The 17,070-nt window shown below is 38.0% G+C and overlaps 1 protein-coding gene across 10 annotated transcripts in view; it reads right to left on the reverse strand.

Annotated features, from left to right (window-relative positions):
- Window positions 1-17,070, reverse strand: part of LOC131949413 (cadherin-23) — a 98,279-nt gene that overhangs the window by 40,901 nt on the left and 40,308 nt on the right. For all 10 annotated transcript variants that reach the window (XM_059311303.1, XM_059311300.1, XM_059311304.1 and 7 more), the window contains exon 2: window positions 7,369-7,463. The gene's annotated coding sequence lies outside the window, so the exon portion shown is untranslated. The remainder of the gene's footprint in view (window positions 1-7,368; window positions 7,464-17,070) is intronic.

A 17,070-nucleotide genomic window follows, 5' to 3' on the forward strand; every position in this document is an offset into this window, starting at 1 on the left:
GTGCTGTACGGGAGATGTGCACGTCATGCAGTCACGTACGGGAGATGTGCACGTCATGCAGTCACGTACGGGAGATGTGCACGTCATGCAGTCACGTACGGGAGATGTGCACGTCATGCAGTCACGTACGGGAGATGTGCACGTCATGCCGTCACGTGCTGTACGGGAGATGTGCACGTCATGCAGTCACGTACGGGAGATGTGCACGTCATGCAGTCACGTACGGGAGATGTGCACGTCATGACGTTACGTGCTGTATGGGAGATGTGCACGTCATGCAGTCACGTATGGGAGATGTGCACGTCATGCCGTCACGTATGGGAGATGTGCACGTCATGCCGTCACGTACGAGAGATGTGCACGTCATGCCGTCACGTGCTGTACGGGAGATGTGCACGTCATGCCGTCACGTGCTGTACGGGAGATGTGCACGTCATGCCGTCACGTGCGGAAGATGTGCACGTCATGCCGTCACGTGCTACACGTCACGTGACAAAATGTGTCACCACGTCAGTGGCGCCACCAGCAGTTGACATAAGCGTAAGCTCCTTAGTTCAATTGTGTATCTTAGTCACAAACATGTATTTAAATACATGTCCACTTGTGTTATTGGCATTGGTCACCTACATGATGTCGTGGACAAATCTTCGACAGTTCACAACAGTCAACCAGGACACACATCTCAACTGTCCGATGGTTGACCAACAGGCTAAACATAAAGACACTACTGTCCACCCCTGCCCCAGTATGTACAAACCTAAGGTTTACAACTACTCGAGCTAATGACAATTTAATTATTTAAGAGAAACGTCTGACGCGGAACTACAAACAAAAATTTGCGAATAAACAACTCTTTTAAAAAACCGCATCAAGATAATGTTTTTTTAGAGCGCTAATGAAGCTCAGCTCTAATTGATTTTCTCTCAGCTAACGATATCATGTTTGTTTATACGACGCACTCTCAGAAAATGATATCATGTTGGTTTATACGACGCACTCTCGGCTAATGATATCATGTTTGTTTATACGACGCACTCTCCGCTAATGATATCATGTTTGTTTATACGACGCACTCTCCGCTAATGATATCATGTTTGTTTATACGACGCACTCTCCGCTAATGATATCATGTTTGTTTATACGACGCACTCTCAGCTAATGATATCATGTTTGTTTATACGACGAACTCTCCGCTAATCATATCATGTTTATTTACACGACGCACTCTCCGCTAATGATATCATGTTTGCTTATACGACGCACTCTCCGCTAATGATATCATGTTTGTTTATACGACGCACTCTCCGCTAATGATATCATGTTTGTTTATACGACGCACTCTCCGCTAATGATATCATGTTTGTTTATACGACGCACTCTCCGCTAATGATATCATGTTTGTTTATACGACGCACTCTCCGCTAATGATATCATGTTTGTTTATACAACGCACTCTCCGCTAATGATATCATGTTTGTTTATACGACGCACTCTCAGAAAATGATATCATGTTTGCTTATACGACGCACTCTCCGCTAATGATATCATGTTTGTTTATACGACGCACTCTCAGATAATGATATCATGTTTGTTTATACGACGCACTCTCCGCTAATGATATCATGTTTGTTTATACGACGCACTCTCCGCTAATGATATCATGTTTGCTTATACGACGCACTCTCCGCTAATGATATCATGTTTGTTTATACGACGCACTCTCAGAAAATGATATCATGTTGGTTTATACGACGCACTCTCGGCTAATGATATCATGTTGGTTTATACGACGCACTCTCGGCTAATGATATCATGTTTGTTTATACGACGCACTCTCAGCTAATGATATCATGTTTGCTTATACGACGCACTCTCCGCTAATGATATCATGTTTGTTTATACGACGCACTCTCCGCTAATGATATCATGTTTGCTTATACGACGCACTCTCCGCTAATGATATCATGTTTGTTTATACGACGCACTCTCCGCTAATGATATCATGTTTGTTTATACGACGCACTCTCCGCTAATGATATCATGTTTGTTTATACGACGCACTCTCAGATAATCATATCATGTTTATTTACACGACGCACTCTCCGCTAATGATATCATGTTTGCTTATACGACGCACTCTCCGCTAATGATATCATGTTTGTTTATACGACGCACTCTCCGCTAATGATATCATGTTTGTTTATACGACGCACTCTCCGCTAATGATATCATGTTTGTTTATACGACGCACTCTCAGATAATGATATCATGTTTGTTTATACGACGCACTCTCCGCTAATGATATCATGTTTGTTTATACAACGCACTCTCCGCTAATGATATCATGTTTGTTTATACGACGCACTCTCAGAAAATGATATCATGTTTGCTTATACGACGCACTCTCCGCTAATGATATCATGTTTGTTTATACGACGCACTCTCAGATAATGATATCATGTTTGTTTATACGACGCACTCTCCGCTAATGATATCATGTTTGTTTATACGACGCACTCTCAGATAATGATATCATGTTTGCTTATACGACGCACTCTCCGCTAATGATATCATGTTTGTTTATACGACGCACTCTCAGAAAATGATATCATGTTGGTTTATACGACGCACTCTCGGCTAATGATATCATGTTGGTTTATACGACGCACTCTCGGCTAATGATATCATGTTTGTTTATACGACGCACTCTCAGCTAATGATATCATGTTTGCTTATACGACGCACTCTCCGCTAATGATATCATGTTTGTTTATACGACGCACTCTCAGCTAATGATATCATGTTTGTTTATACGACGAACTCTCCGCTAATCATATCATGTTTATTTACACGACGCACTCTCCGCTAATGATATCATGTTTGCTTATACGACGCACTCTCCGCTAATGATATCATGTTTGTTTATACGACGCACTCTCCGCTAATGATATCATGTTTGTTTATACGACGCACTCTCCGCTAATGATATCATGTTTGTTTATACGACGCACTCTCCGCTAATGATATCATGTTTGTTTATACGACGCACTCTCAGCTAATGATATCATGTTTGTTTATACGACGCACTCTCCGCTAATGATATCATGTTTGTTTATACGACGCACTCTCAGCTAATGATATCATGTTTGTTTATACGACGCACTCTCAGCTAATGATATCATGTTTGTTTATACGACGCACTCTCAGCTAATGATATCATGTTTGTTTATACGACGCACTGAGTTTCAAGGGCGGAGGGAGTTGCCGGGGGAGTATCAGGATTTCATGGGGGCATACAAGGTGGGCGCCTGGAGCAGAGTTTCTTCCGGGCATCTCCGCATCTCAAAATAGAATTTATTTAGAAAATATATATGTTTACCAGTGTCCGCCCCCGGAAATTTTAGTGAGCATCCCCCCCCCCTCCCCCCGAGAGAAAAAATCTGGAAGAAACATTGGACTGGAATTGGTGTAGTTGAATTTCGTAGAGGTAACCACAGTAGGTAAAGAAAAGAAAAAATCTATTCCTCACTATATTCAGCCGATTTATCTTGCCAAAAAAAAACTTGTATATAATCTTTTCTCAGCTCATCACCATACTCAACAGTCACCACAGCATTAAAAAAAGACGCAAAAATTCAAAATATGTCATACAGTGCAAATGTCGTAAAAATGTTCCACAGCACAAATCAAGATGTTGATGTTGATATTGATGAACCACAAACATAGAAATGAACTGAGAGGGAGACGAACAATGTAAATATTGATGTGGCGCTGCTGTTTTAGCGGCCAGCAGAATCGAATACATGTATTTGAAGTATCGTGTGGTGAGTGAAAACAAGCGCGATCCCCCAGAGACACGAAATGTTTCAAATTTCCGGGACTCCGTCTTCTCTTCAGGAAACCAAAGTAAACGCCACTCAACGCATTAGCCGGCATCAAGCATGCTTTGAATTGTACGTGCTAGATGAAAATAAAGAAATGAACTGCAATCTTTTTGTCTTGGTCGTAAATCTGTTTATTCAGAACACAGACGGCTGCACTGTAGAGTATTGGGAAGAGAGATGGGGGTTTGGGAGGGGTGAGGTAATACAGCCTTGGTAGCATGAAGATAACTCTACTGGATACATGAGGGTGTTTCGAACTCTAAATGATCATTTCTGATGTACTTCTTCGTTTTTCCTTTAATAATATAGAAGTTACTTTAAGAAAAGGGAAAGTCTCAACTACAGAAAACATTTGAAACGTTTAAGTACTGAACACAATTGAAACGTTTAAATACTGAACACATTTGAAACGTTTAAGTACTGAACACACTTGAAACGTTTAAGTACTGAACACACTTGAAACGTTTAAGTACTGAACACACTTGAAACGTTTAAGTACTGAACACATTTGAAACGTTTAAGTACTGAAAACATTTGAAACGTTTAAGTACTGAACACATTTGAAACGTTTAAGTACTGAAAACATTTGAAACGTTTAAGTACTGAACACACTTGAAACGTTTAAGTACTGAACACACTTGAAACGTTTAAGTACTGAACACATTTGAAACGTTTAAGTACTGAACACATTTGAAACGTTTAAGTACTGAACACATTTGAAACGTTTAAGTACTGAAAACATTTGAAACGTTTAAGTACTGAACACACTTGAAACGTTTAAGTACTGAACACATTTGAAACGTTTAAGTACTGAAAACATTTGAAACATTTAAGTACTGAACACATTTGAAACGTTTAAGTACTGAAAACATTTGAAACGTTTAAGTACTGAACACACTTGAAACGTTTAAGTACTGAACACACTTGAAACGTTTAAGTACTGAACACATTTGAAACGTTTAAGTACTGAACACATTTGAAACGTTTAAGTACTGAACACATTTGAAACGTCTAAGTACTGAACACATTTAAAACGTTTAAGTACTGAACACATTTGAAAAGTTTAAGTACTGAAATACAAGCGAACGAATAGACTGGCAGATTGTGAGAAGGAAGTAGTCAAATTGGGCGGCGCATATGTGAGTGTACAATCTATTTCTTGATATATTGACGGCGACACTATAGCCGCAAGAGATTTGTCTGGGGTGCTTGCAGGGTTTCTTTCTCCGAGGAAGGGGGGGGGGGGGGGGGGGGGTAGCAGTCAAAACTTCCAGACGGGGGTGGGGGAGGCGGACGGACGGACGGACACTATTAAAACTTTATATTTCCATATAAAATCTATTTCGTTCGTTAGCCGCCCCCCCCCCCTCCCCTCCCCTCGAAACTCTGCTCTCAGTAAAATTTGAACAATCTACAATTATGAGCCGAAAAAAAATCAGCTTATACACTAGAAAAAGGATCTGTTATAGTTGATCTCAAACATAAACACCTTTTAATAAGTCTTCATCTTCGTTCTCACTTTTAATTTTGGAGGGAATTTAGCCCAACACAAGTATAAGCGTGAACCGTCAAAAGATTAGACGATCAAGAATAAAGTTATCAAATAATGTGCCCATTTAAAAATGTTTGAGATTCACTGCTTCTGTCCCAAGCATTGTCTCCAGCCCGATCAATGATTTGCAATATTTCAACACAATATCAACTGGCAGGATCGTGGCAGAGCCGAATGTCTGTTGGTGCAAAGTGTGCCGTATTTGAGGCCACGCCCTAAAATAGATCACAATCTGTACAAGTGTTGCATGACCAACATGTATACACCACAACAATCAGATTTCAGTTACTCGCAAATAAAATGTTACATTATAATCTAACAGATATCACAATCTAAATAACAAACAGAACTAGCTTGTAGCTGACCGATATAGATCCATATCAATCGCATATCATCTACTAAACCGGATTTGTATCACTGTATTCTATTCCAGATACCTTCTAGCTTACTTCTCTCCTGTGCCTCCTATGTATCGATTAGTAATCAGCAGCTAATGTGAATATTATACGCATCAAAACAAATGTTTCTAGACTCCAGTTATACAAGTTGATGGTATAGATCTTGTGTGTAGAAACATCGTGTTGTCTTAGCTACAAGCTGATTGTTGATAGCTTAGATATAGGTTACAAAAACTCACATATTTCTCATAGTATTGAGATGTGGTGGTATGTTTCATTAATGCCACCGTTGAAAACTATTTAAGAAAACTAAAAGGATAAAAATAAAGCATGGATCGCCATAATTTATTTATAAAAAAAAAAACACGTTAATTTGTCGGCTTCTAATTTTTGGCAATTAACTGTCGGGGTGGTTAGGAAATTTACTTTGTTGCATGTTTAAATTGAGGGAGGGGGAATCACCAGGGTTGGGAATTGTAATTCGCTACATGTTGCCACGTGATCTCAAGGACGTCCGCGCTGGATCAAACCTAATGTCATAAAGCTTAATAAGCGAAGACTCTTAAACATTGGTCTAACTAAGCATAATGTATGTGTATGGTTACTATTAGGTATTTACTATATACCACATATCGATGTATGTATATGTAGTATATATGTATATGTATATGTATGTGTATGTGTATGTGTATGTGTATGTGTATGTGTATGTGTATGTGTATGTGTATGTGTATGTGTATGTGTATGTGTATGTGTATGTGTATGTGTATGTGTATGTGTATGTGTATGTGTATGTGTATGTGTATGTGTATGTGTATATGTGTGTGTGTGTGTGTGTGTGTGTATGTGTATGTGTATGTGTGTGTGTGTATGTGTATGTGTATGTGTATGTGTATGTGTATGTGTATGTGTATGTGTATGTGTAGGTGTAGGTGTAGGTGTAGGTGTAGGTGTAGGTGTAGGTGTAGGTGTAGGTGTATGTGTATGTGTATGTGTATGTGTATGTGTATGTGTATGTGTATGTGTATGTGTATGTGTATGTGTATGTGTATGTGTATGTGTATGTGTATGTGTATGTGTATGTGTATGTGTATGTGTATGTGTATGTGTATGTGTATGTGTATGTGTATGTGTATGTGTATGTGTATGTGTATGTGTATGTGTATGTGTATGTGTATGTGTATGTGTATGTGTATGAGTATGTGGTTATGGTTGTGGTTGTGGTTGTGGTTGTGGTTGTGGTTGTGGTTAAGGATGCGGATGCGGATGTGGATGTGGATGTGGATATGGATGTGGATGTGGATGTGGATATGGATATATGGATATATATATATATATATATATTATATATATATATATATATATATATATATATATATATATATATATATATATATATATATATATATATATATATATATATATATATATATTAGCCCAATATATACAGTAAAATCGTTAACAGCACTGATTGGATCAAAATATTGATAATGTACGTGAACTAAAGAAACAAGCAAATGAAAGTGAATCTCACCTTCCAGGATCGTGTCTATCCTACAGATATCTTCTTATAAGAATTTGATTTTTCAACTTTTCTTTATGGAATTTCATGGTGTATTTTCATAGCAACTGTGGAATAGAAATGAAGCTATTAAGATTGTGCGGGTCTCCAGGATTTGAACTCTCCTGCTCAACAAACATCTGGTTGCCTGGTATACCAATTTGTTTCAGAGATATGAAGGGAGTGATAGCTATGTTATTGACAGACTTTAGTCTTCAAATACGTTCTTTTCAAATACAAATTTCTATTTTTATATAGTCTAATACTGTATCTTTTTCAATTGCAATGAAATCGAAGATACATAAACGTTTTGAAAAAAACTTGAAACTGTATGTATTTGTATGTAGGTAATAAATTTCGCATATATCTCTTAGTCAGGCATTGTAAAACAATCTTGTTTTAATATGTATTTTGTGTGTGAATGTGTTCTCATGTTCATTGTAGTGAAATCAAACGATTCAGCTTGAAACATATTTAAAGAAAAATTCTTTAAAAAACGTTTTAATAACAAGCTTTTATGTAATAATGCTCTAAAAAGTAGAAAATAAATTATACACTACTATTTAAATTACTATAAAGAAAAGCATAGGTCTCTTCCTAATTATTAGTAAAGGTATCCAATAGATACTAAAGTGACCCACGCTTTTCTTTATAGTAATTTAAATAGTAGTGTCTAATATTTAGGAAGATACCCACGCTTTTTTATAGTTATTTAAATAGTGGTGTATAATTCATTTTCTACTTTTTAGAGCATTATTACATAAAAGCTTGTTATTAAAACGTTTTTTTATGAATTTTTTTTCAGTACTTTACATGTTTTATTTACAATACTTATATGACTATTGTCCATTGTCAATGTCAAGTTTATAGCTAAAGTTTCGGTAAAATATTATGGGATGGCGTAGTCTAGTGGTAAAGAACTAGACTGCTGACCCGACTAAAAACCATCGCGCGCCCATCGAACGTGATGACGCGTTTTTGTCGTAGAGCCCTCCCTCGATGCACGCCCAACACGGCCGTCATGACTCGTGTGGATAGAACTGCCTACTAATTCGGTCCAAATTTTAATTAATTCATAAAAAATGAATTAGGCATCCAATTAAGTCAAATTTAATGTCATAATGCATTGTGTTCATGTCTTGACCCACGTACCAAATACGAACCGTATCTGTCTGTTATAAGTGTCCGAATTTTCGCTCCGGTGTTTCGATCTAGACAGACAGACTGACGGCAGACTGACGAGAAAGTGAGTTAAATAAAAACTTGTAAAAAGCCAACGTACAGGACAACTCAAATAAATATTCTAAACATGAACATGAACACACAACATGCACATGAAACCGGGAGTGATATCCCCTAAACTTTCTCGAATATTCTTATATAACTTGGAATGTAGACATAATTTTTAATTACTTAAACTTTAAAAAATAGAATAGGATCTCATAGAAAAAAGAATTGCGCACCAAGCAATATAATTAGTACTTTATAAATTTGCATGCGTTTTTTGAGAAATCGGAAATAGCGTAAATTAGTACTTCCGGTCAACGGAAATTACTCAAAATTTGACAGAAGGTAGAGAATTAGATTTATTACTTACATGTGAAATTTCATTTATCTATCTGAAATAGTACTCAAGTTATAGGCTTTTGAAAAATTCAAAGTAGAAAAAGTATTACTTCCGGTTATCGCAAATCGCTCAAAAGTTGATACGGATCTACGATTTTGATAAAATACTTATATATGAAATTTCATCAACCTAGCTGTAACGGTACTCAAGTAATCGTGTTTACACACAGACAGACAGACAGACAGACACACACACACAGACATACGGACAAGATTGCAAAATTATGTTTTTCCGTATCAGTGAGGTGTAAAACGCAGGGGCGGAACTACAGTGCCGCCAGACCCCGCAACGCGGGGGGGGGGGGGGGGGGCAGGCCATTTAGGGGCCCAAAGCCGAACAGAATAAACTTTTTTATAGTTAAAAAAATAATTTTTTTTGCAAAAAAAAAAAAAAACATCAACAAACAGATCTACTACATTAGTGATGTTCTACAGCAGCTAACACACGCTGTTTCATAAAGGAAAAACATATATAAGGGGTCGTCCATAAATGATGTCACACACGTAGGGGGGAGGTGGGGTCCGTAATTTTGTGACGGTGTGTGATGAGGGGGTGGGGGAGTCAGATGGTGCGACGTCACACTTTTGCATTATAAAAAAGCAATGTTAGAAAACGAATTTTAGACGTTATTTCGCGTTTTAGAAAACTTTTAATAAATTGTAATAGGAATTGATTAAAATACTCTATTTTTAACACGTTTTTCTTAACTCAGCTTCGCGTTTGTTTGTTTGTTTGGATGTTTGTTGTTAAAATTGACATCGAAAATTAGCCCACTTCTGATTGCTCTACAGATCTGAAATTTGGCATGTAGGCTACTTTCGCCTAACAATTTCAGATGCAATCATAAAAACTAGCAATTAGAGACCGTAATTAGCTTAATTTAATTACGCCCCAAGGACCATAAAATTGAGGACATGATTTCTAAAGATACCGACAAGACTGGAGGCCTATTGGCACAGTTACTTCGGCCCCAATTGATGTGAGCGCGCTGGCCGTGATCGTATAGCGGTTAGTACTTCGCGTTGTGGCCGCGACAACCCAGGTTCGAATCCTGGTCGCTCAAGATTTTTAGTCCGTGTATTTATAAACACTTAGTCAAGTCATACTTAATCAAGTCATTAGATAAAGTAGAAAATAAACTATATAAAAAACTTTTTTAAAAACCACGTTTTTCATGTGTAGCAACGGACTAAAAAGGAGAAAATAAAATACTTAAAAAAACTTTTTAAAAAACCACGTTTTTCTTGTGGACTAAAAAGTAGAAAATAAATTTTCATACATTTGATGACAAAAAACGTGGGTCGGGCAGATGGGTCGGGAAATTTGATGGTGAACGTACCCACGTTTTTTGTCATCAAATGTATGAAAATTTATTTTCTACTTTTTAGTCCACAAGAAAAACGTGGTTTTTTAAAAAGTTTTTTTAAGTATTTTATTTTACAGAGTTCAGACAAGAATATAGAAAAATATCGGTTTAAATTTTTTTAACTGCAATTATAAGGGGGATTGTAGGCTGAAGTGTGACGTCATTTTAGGGGGGGGGGTCTGGATTTTTGTGAAGACGTGTGACGGAGTGGTGGGGGGAGGTAAAAATCGTCAAAAAAAGTGTGACGTCATTTATGGATGACCCCATAGCTACATGAGGTGTAGTGTGAAAGATAGGCAAACGTTCAAACAACTTCCATGACTTATTTCCCCTTTTTAAATAGTCAAATATGTGTGCTCTTAATTAAGAATTTTTTTGTTGCACTAAATAAATTAAAAATCAATTACTTCTTTTAATTATTATTTTTAAAAAATACATAATAAAGAATGACATAGTATAAAAGGAAATGTATTAAAAACTAATAATATAAAAACAAAAATACTTAAAAATTAACATAAGGCGAGAAACCATTTTACATACAAAGATTTCATGCTTCCTATTCTTTTGACTTCCTTGTAAACTAGTTGGCACATTGACAAACATAGAAAGACTAATAGCACTCACACAAATGATGTGTTGTTGGTAATAATGTTTAATTAAAAATAAAAACTACGAATTTTAATTTTTTTCAAATTTCGAAGAAGCCTGTATTGAGTATTCTGTTGTTTTTTTCGTATTTAGTTTATATATATATATATATATATATATATATATATATATATATATATATATATATATATATATATATATATATGTATGTATAGGGCCCACATTTTTTTTATTGCGGGGTGGCCCTTTTTTTCTAGTTCCGCCACTGGTAAAACGTCGAGATTTGTAAAAAATCTCGATTTTTTTTTGCACGATTACAATACTTTCTCTATACTTCGTATATACGAGAAAGTAAAAAACCAATGGTTAATAATTTCCTTATTACAAAACATTTATCGTGTAAAATGTATTTTTAAAAATAAATCCTGTATATAGATGTAACAAGTTGTTAAAAATGCGGGTTTATCGATGGCAGATAAGAAACTCTGTTTATTGATCTTATGAAAGGGATCGAGTTTCCTTCTAGTATTGTTAGATTTGGCTGGTTTTACAACTTTCGTGACTGGTGTGTTTGCTATTTGAGTTACCGTTCCTAGGCAATAACGTTATCAACATTGATCTTGGCCCCATGATCCCGTCCTACTAAATAATTTATTGTCAGTAGCGTCATAGTAGTTGTTTTATAGCTGTGGTTAAGACGTGCCACACTAGCATGTTTTATAGCTGTGGTTAAGACGTCCCCACACTAGCATGTTTTATAGCTGTGGTTAAGACGTCCCACACTAGCATGTTTTATAGCTGTGGTTAAGACATCCCACACTAGCATGTTTTATAGCTGTGGTTAAGACGTCCCACACTAGCATGTTTTATAGCTTGGGTTAGGACGTCCCCACCCTAGCATGTTTTATAGCTGTGGTTAAGACATCCCACACTAGCATGTTTTATAGCTGTGGTTAAGATGTCCCACACTAGCATGTTTTATAGCTGTGGTTAATATGTGCCACACTAGCATGTTTTATAGCTGTGGTTAAGATGTCCCACACTAGCATGTTTTATAGCTGTGGTTAAGATGTACCACACTAGCATGTTTTATAGCTGTGGTTAAGATGTGCCACACTAGCATGTTTTATAGCTGTGGTTAAGACGTTCCCACACTAGCATGTTTTATAGCTGTGGTTAGGACGTTCCCACACTAGCATGTTTTATAGCTGTGGTTAAGACGTCCCACACTAGCATGTTTTATAGCTGTGGTTAAGACGTTCCCACACTAGCATGTTTTATAGCTGTGGTTAAGACGTCCCACACTAGCATGTTTTATAGCTGTGGTTAAGATGTTCCACACTAGCATGTTTTATAGCTGTGGTTAAGACGTCCCACACTAGCATGTTTTATAGCTGTGGTTAAGACGTGCCACACTAGCATGTTTTATAGCTGTGGTTAAGACATCCCACACTAGCATGTTTTATAGCTGTGGTTAAGACGTCCCCACACTAGCATGTTTTATAGCTGTGGTTAAGACGTCCCCACACTAGCATGTTTTATAGCTGTGGTTAAGACATCCCACACTGGCATGTTTTATAGCTGTGGTTAAGACGTCCCACACTAGCATGTTTTATAGCTGTGGTTAAGACATCCCCACACTAGCATGTTTTATAGCTGTGGTTAAGACATCCCACACTGGCATGTTTTATAGCTGTGGTTAAGACGTCCCACACTAGCATGTTTTATAGCTGTGGTTAAGACATCCCACACTAGCATGTTTTATAGCTGTGGTTAAGACATCCCACACTGGCATGTTTTATAGCTGTGGTTAAGACGTCCCACACTAGCATGTTTTATAGCTGTGGTTAAGACATCCCACACTAGCATGTTTTATAGCTGTGGTTAAGACGTCCCACACTAGCATGTTTTATAGCTGTGGTTAAGACATCCCACACTAGCATGTGATATTGTATTGTTTTATAAAAGCAATGGTCGACAAGCCACGCCCATAACTTAAGTCACACAGCTGGAGTTCTTGTATTGTTGTCAGCAACATTAAAATAGAAACCCGTTTTCCACGTTACACCACACACATACACCCACACAAATACACACACACACATATTACAAAAAGCATTAAAAAAGAAAATATAAAAGTAATAATGGTCGAACAGCCGTCGATAATGTATTTAAATAATAAAAAACGCCTACGCATGAAAGGCGAATTAAACGAAAAGATCGATAACACATTAAAATCGACGAGCAGTTAAAAGTAAAAGCTTTTAGATTATGTTGTGGTTCATTCTAAGACAATACAGTTCTGCTGAGTTGAAGTAAAACTACAGCTGCTAGTCAACACTTCATACAGTTGCTAGTCAACACTTCACACAGCTGCTAGTCAACACAGTTGCTAGTCAACACTTCACACAGCTGCTAGTCAACACAGTTGCTAGTCAACACTTCACACAGCTGCTAGTCAACACAGTTGCTAGTCAACACTTCACACAGCTGCTAGTCAACACTTGACACAGCTTTTAGCTATCAATTAAAATATTTTTATTCTGAATACTAATTAAAAATTGTTTGATAGTTTAAAAAGTTTAATCAAATATTTTGTTTATAGATTTTATAATCAGCTGTGCAATAATTTGGCGCACGTCGGTAATTAAATACGCATTTATATATTTTTTCCTTATTATCTTAACGTTTAAATACATTTGTAGAAAGTCACCCACACCATAAACATTTGTAGAAAGTCACCCACACCATAACAAGCAAACAACGAATGCAAGAACTGTTTACAAAACCAATGAGTTCGGGATAAAAATAAACTATTTACGGATGTCCTCTCACTACTTACCCCACCGCCCCTTTAATAACCCCTGCCGACCCCCACCTTAATCCACCCCCTCATCTCTATGGTCTAACTGCAACACATTGATTTAACAATGCCACGTACAGCTTTCTTTAGTTATCTATTTTTTCAAAATGTCACCAGAATGCAGAAAATGTCAGCCGATACTCACGACTGCACGTGTAGTACGTGAGTGGTGGCGCCATGCCGATACTCACGACTGCACGTGTAGTACGTGAGTGGTGACGTCATGGTTGCTTACACCGCCTGACATGGCCAGGGACTGGAGGAGTTATCGACTCTTGCAGTGCTCGCCATGTTTACAAGGCGCACAAGTTGAATCAATACAGCCTAAACCTTCTCAGAAATAACAAGAACTGATCTGTATGCTGTATAAACATAGCAATAATTGCCCAGACAGGCTAAAATAGCTCTCTTAAAGTTAACTGACGATTGTGTATAGATAATAAAATCCTTTTAAATAAAACATGCATAAGACACAATATGAATACTTGAGGTATTCAAGCTAAACAGTTGAAGTGTTTTGCTATGATTGTGCACACAGCTAACCACAATAGAAGAAGCAAGTTTTTTCTTGACGTGGTCACATTTTGACCTTGGTTTGCCATTCACTGGTTGACGCGATAGGACAATTGATTCTTTCACTGATGTGATTTTAAACTTGGCCCTTCACATTTTGACTTTGGTTTGCCATTCACTGGTTGACGCGATAGGACAATTGATTCTTTCACTGATGTGATTTTAAACTTGGCCCTTCACATTTTGACTTTGGTTTACCATTCACTGGTTGACGCGATAGGACAATTGATTCTTTCACTGATGTGATTTTAAACTTGGCCCTTCACATTTTGACTTTGGTTTGCCATTCACTGGTTGACGCGATAGGACAATTGATTCTTTCACTGATGTGATTTTAAACTTGGCCCTTCACATTTTGACTTTGGTTTGCCATTCACTGGTTGACGCGATAGGACAATTGATTCTTTCACTGATGTGATTTTAAACTTGGCCCTTCACATTTTGACTTTGGTTTGCCATTCACTGGTTGACGCGATAGGACAATTGATTCTTTCACTGATGTGATTTTAAACTTGGCCCTTCACATTTCGACTTGTGCGACAAGGCGTGGAATTGACCATTTGTTTATTCTGCTAGGCTTCTATATTGGTTTGTCAAAATTCATTCAATAGATTGGTTCTTTTAGTTACTTATATGTGTGTGTGTTTGCATGTGTGTGTGTGTGTGTCTGTGTGCATGTGCATGTGCGTGTGTGTTTTGCTTTAGTAGAAAACAATTTGAACTATTTAAAAAAGTGTAAGCCAGAGGGCGAGAATAATGAATCGGAAGAAAGAAAAGTGATCCAGAACGTACATACATGGCAAGGCAACGGAAAGAAAGAAAAGTTATCCAGAACGTACACACAATGACAAGACAACGGAAAGAAAGAAAAGTTATCCAGAACGTACACACAATGGCAAGGCAACAAACTCGGGTGTTTGCCAAAATGCGGCGCTAATTTTTGATTCGATTTTTGCGCCATGAATTAATTAAAGGAGCTCATCGACTTTTGAGAACAGGCTCTAGTAGACAAACATTTAACGGGTAGTCCAGCGGGGTTACAGCTATTGGCCCATGATGGGATTTTAAAATAAACTCATTTAACCTGTCAACCAAAGACCGACAATTCTTAAAGCTGACTGACTATATGACCAACTGACAAACGAAAGCAAATGTTTCCTGATGTTATTTCTAGCGATGATGTCACGACACTACCTACAACAAATGACACGATACCATGTGACAACTGGCACGATACTATGTGACAACTGGCACGATACCATGTGACAACTGGCACGATACTATGTGACAACTGGCACGATACCATGTGACAACTGGCACGATACTATGTGACAACTGGCACGATACCATGTGACAACTGGCACGATACTATGTGACAACTGGCACGATACCATGTGACAACTGGCACGATACTATGTGACAACTGGCACGATACCATGTGACAACTGGCACGATACTATGTGACAACTGGCACGATACCATGTGACAACTGGCACGATACTATGTGACAACTGGCACGATACCATGTGACAACTGGCACGATACTATGTGACAACTGGCACGATACATGTGGCAACAGGCACGATACCATGTGACAACAGAGACGATACCATGTGACAACTGACACGATATCATGTGGCAACAGACACGATACCATGTGACAACAGAGACGATACCATGTGCATGTCAAGCCGACACACAACGTGTCAGGTCGTCGCAGAGTTAATAGGATAAATACAATTTAGGATATATAGGATAAATACAATCTAGGGCTGAGCTGCTCACTCATGCGTTTTGTGGGAGTTATAGAGATGTTGATGGCATAAAAATTAGGTCGTTGTATGTAGGCTGTTCAATATGGCTGGTACCCCAGCTTGTTGGAGCTATTACATCAAAATATCGGAGCCTTCTTTCTTCTTCTTCTTAATTTTTAATGTTGAAAGTTCCCTCCAACACAATTAACTTGTTATGCGCCATAAAGGCCGTTGATTCCCGTTTGATTTTGGAGTTGCTGTACCCAGCTATTGAACCTCATCTGCATAAGGGTTCGAACTCGGTGTTTTCCGCTTTAACACCCATGTGCTTTACCTACTCGACCACGCCGAACATTAACGAGAGCCGGGACCGAATAATTTTATAGCTGGGAAAATTCCCTGACAGAGCTAACTGGACTTTCTACGGACATGAAACGGGATTCGAACTCTGGCTGTTAGTCTGCTCTCTACCCCTACGCCACGCAGTCCGTCCCACATTATAGCTGATACACACGTTTTTTTTTATTGGAGCAGTTTAGATCTACCAGTGAAAATAAGGATATCAAAATATGGATTACGGTTGCTTGTAGTTTGGTAAACACATCCAGCCATTGTCTCAGACACGCCATAATGGGGGGGGGGGGGGGGCAATAGCGCGTGCTATGGGAACTGTGAATTAGTTTTAAAATCTCGAGTCTCCTCTCGTGATAGCATGATACCACAGCCCTCCATCACATCCTACCCAGAAATTGATGGGTTTGTTGATATCCACAAGGATACACCCCACACAAGGATACACCCCACACATGGACACACCCCAAACAAGGTCACACCCCACACGAGGATACACCCACACATCCCCCACACAAGGACACACCCCACA

Source organism: Physella acuta, unplaced genomic scaffold (genome assembly GCF_028476545.2).
Source record: "Physella acuta isolate Inbredline_101_S28 unplaced genomic scaffold, ASM2847654v3 ptg000694l, whole genome shotgun sequence".
Lineage (NCBI taxonomy): Eukaryota > Metazoa > Mollusca > Gastropoda > Physidae > Physella > Physella acuta.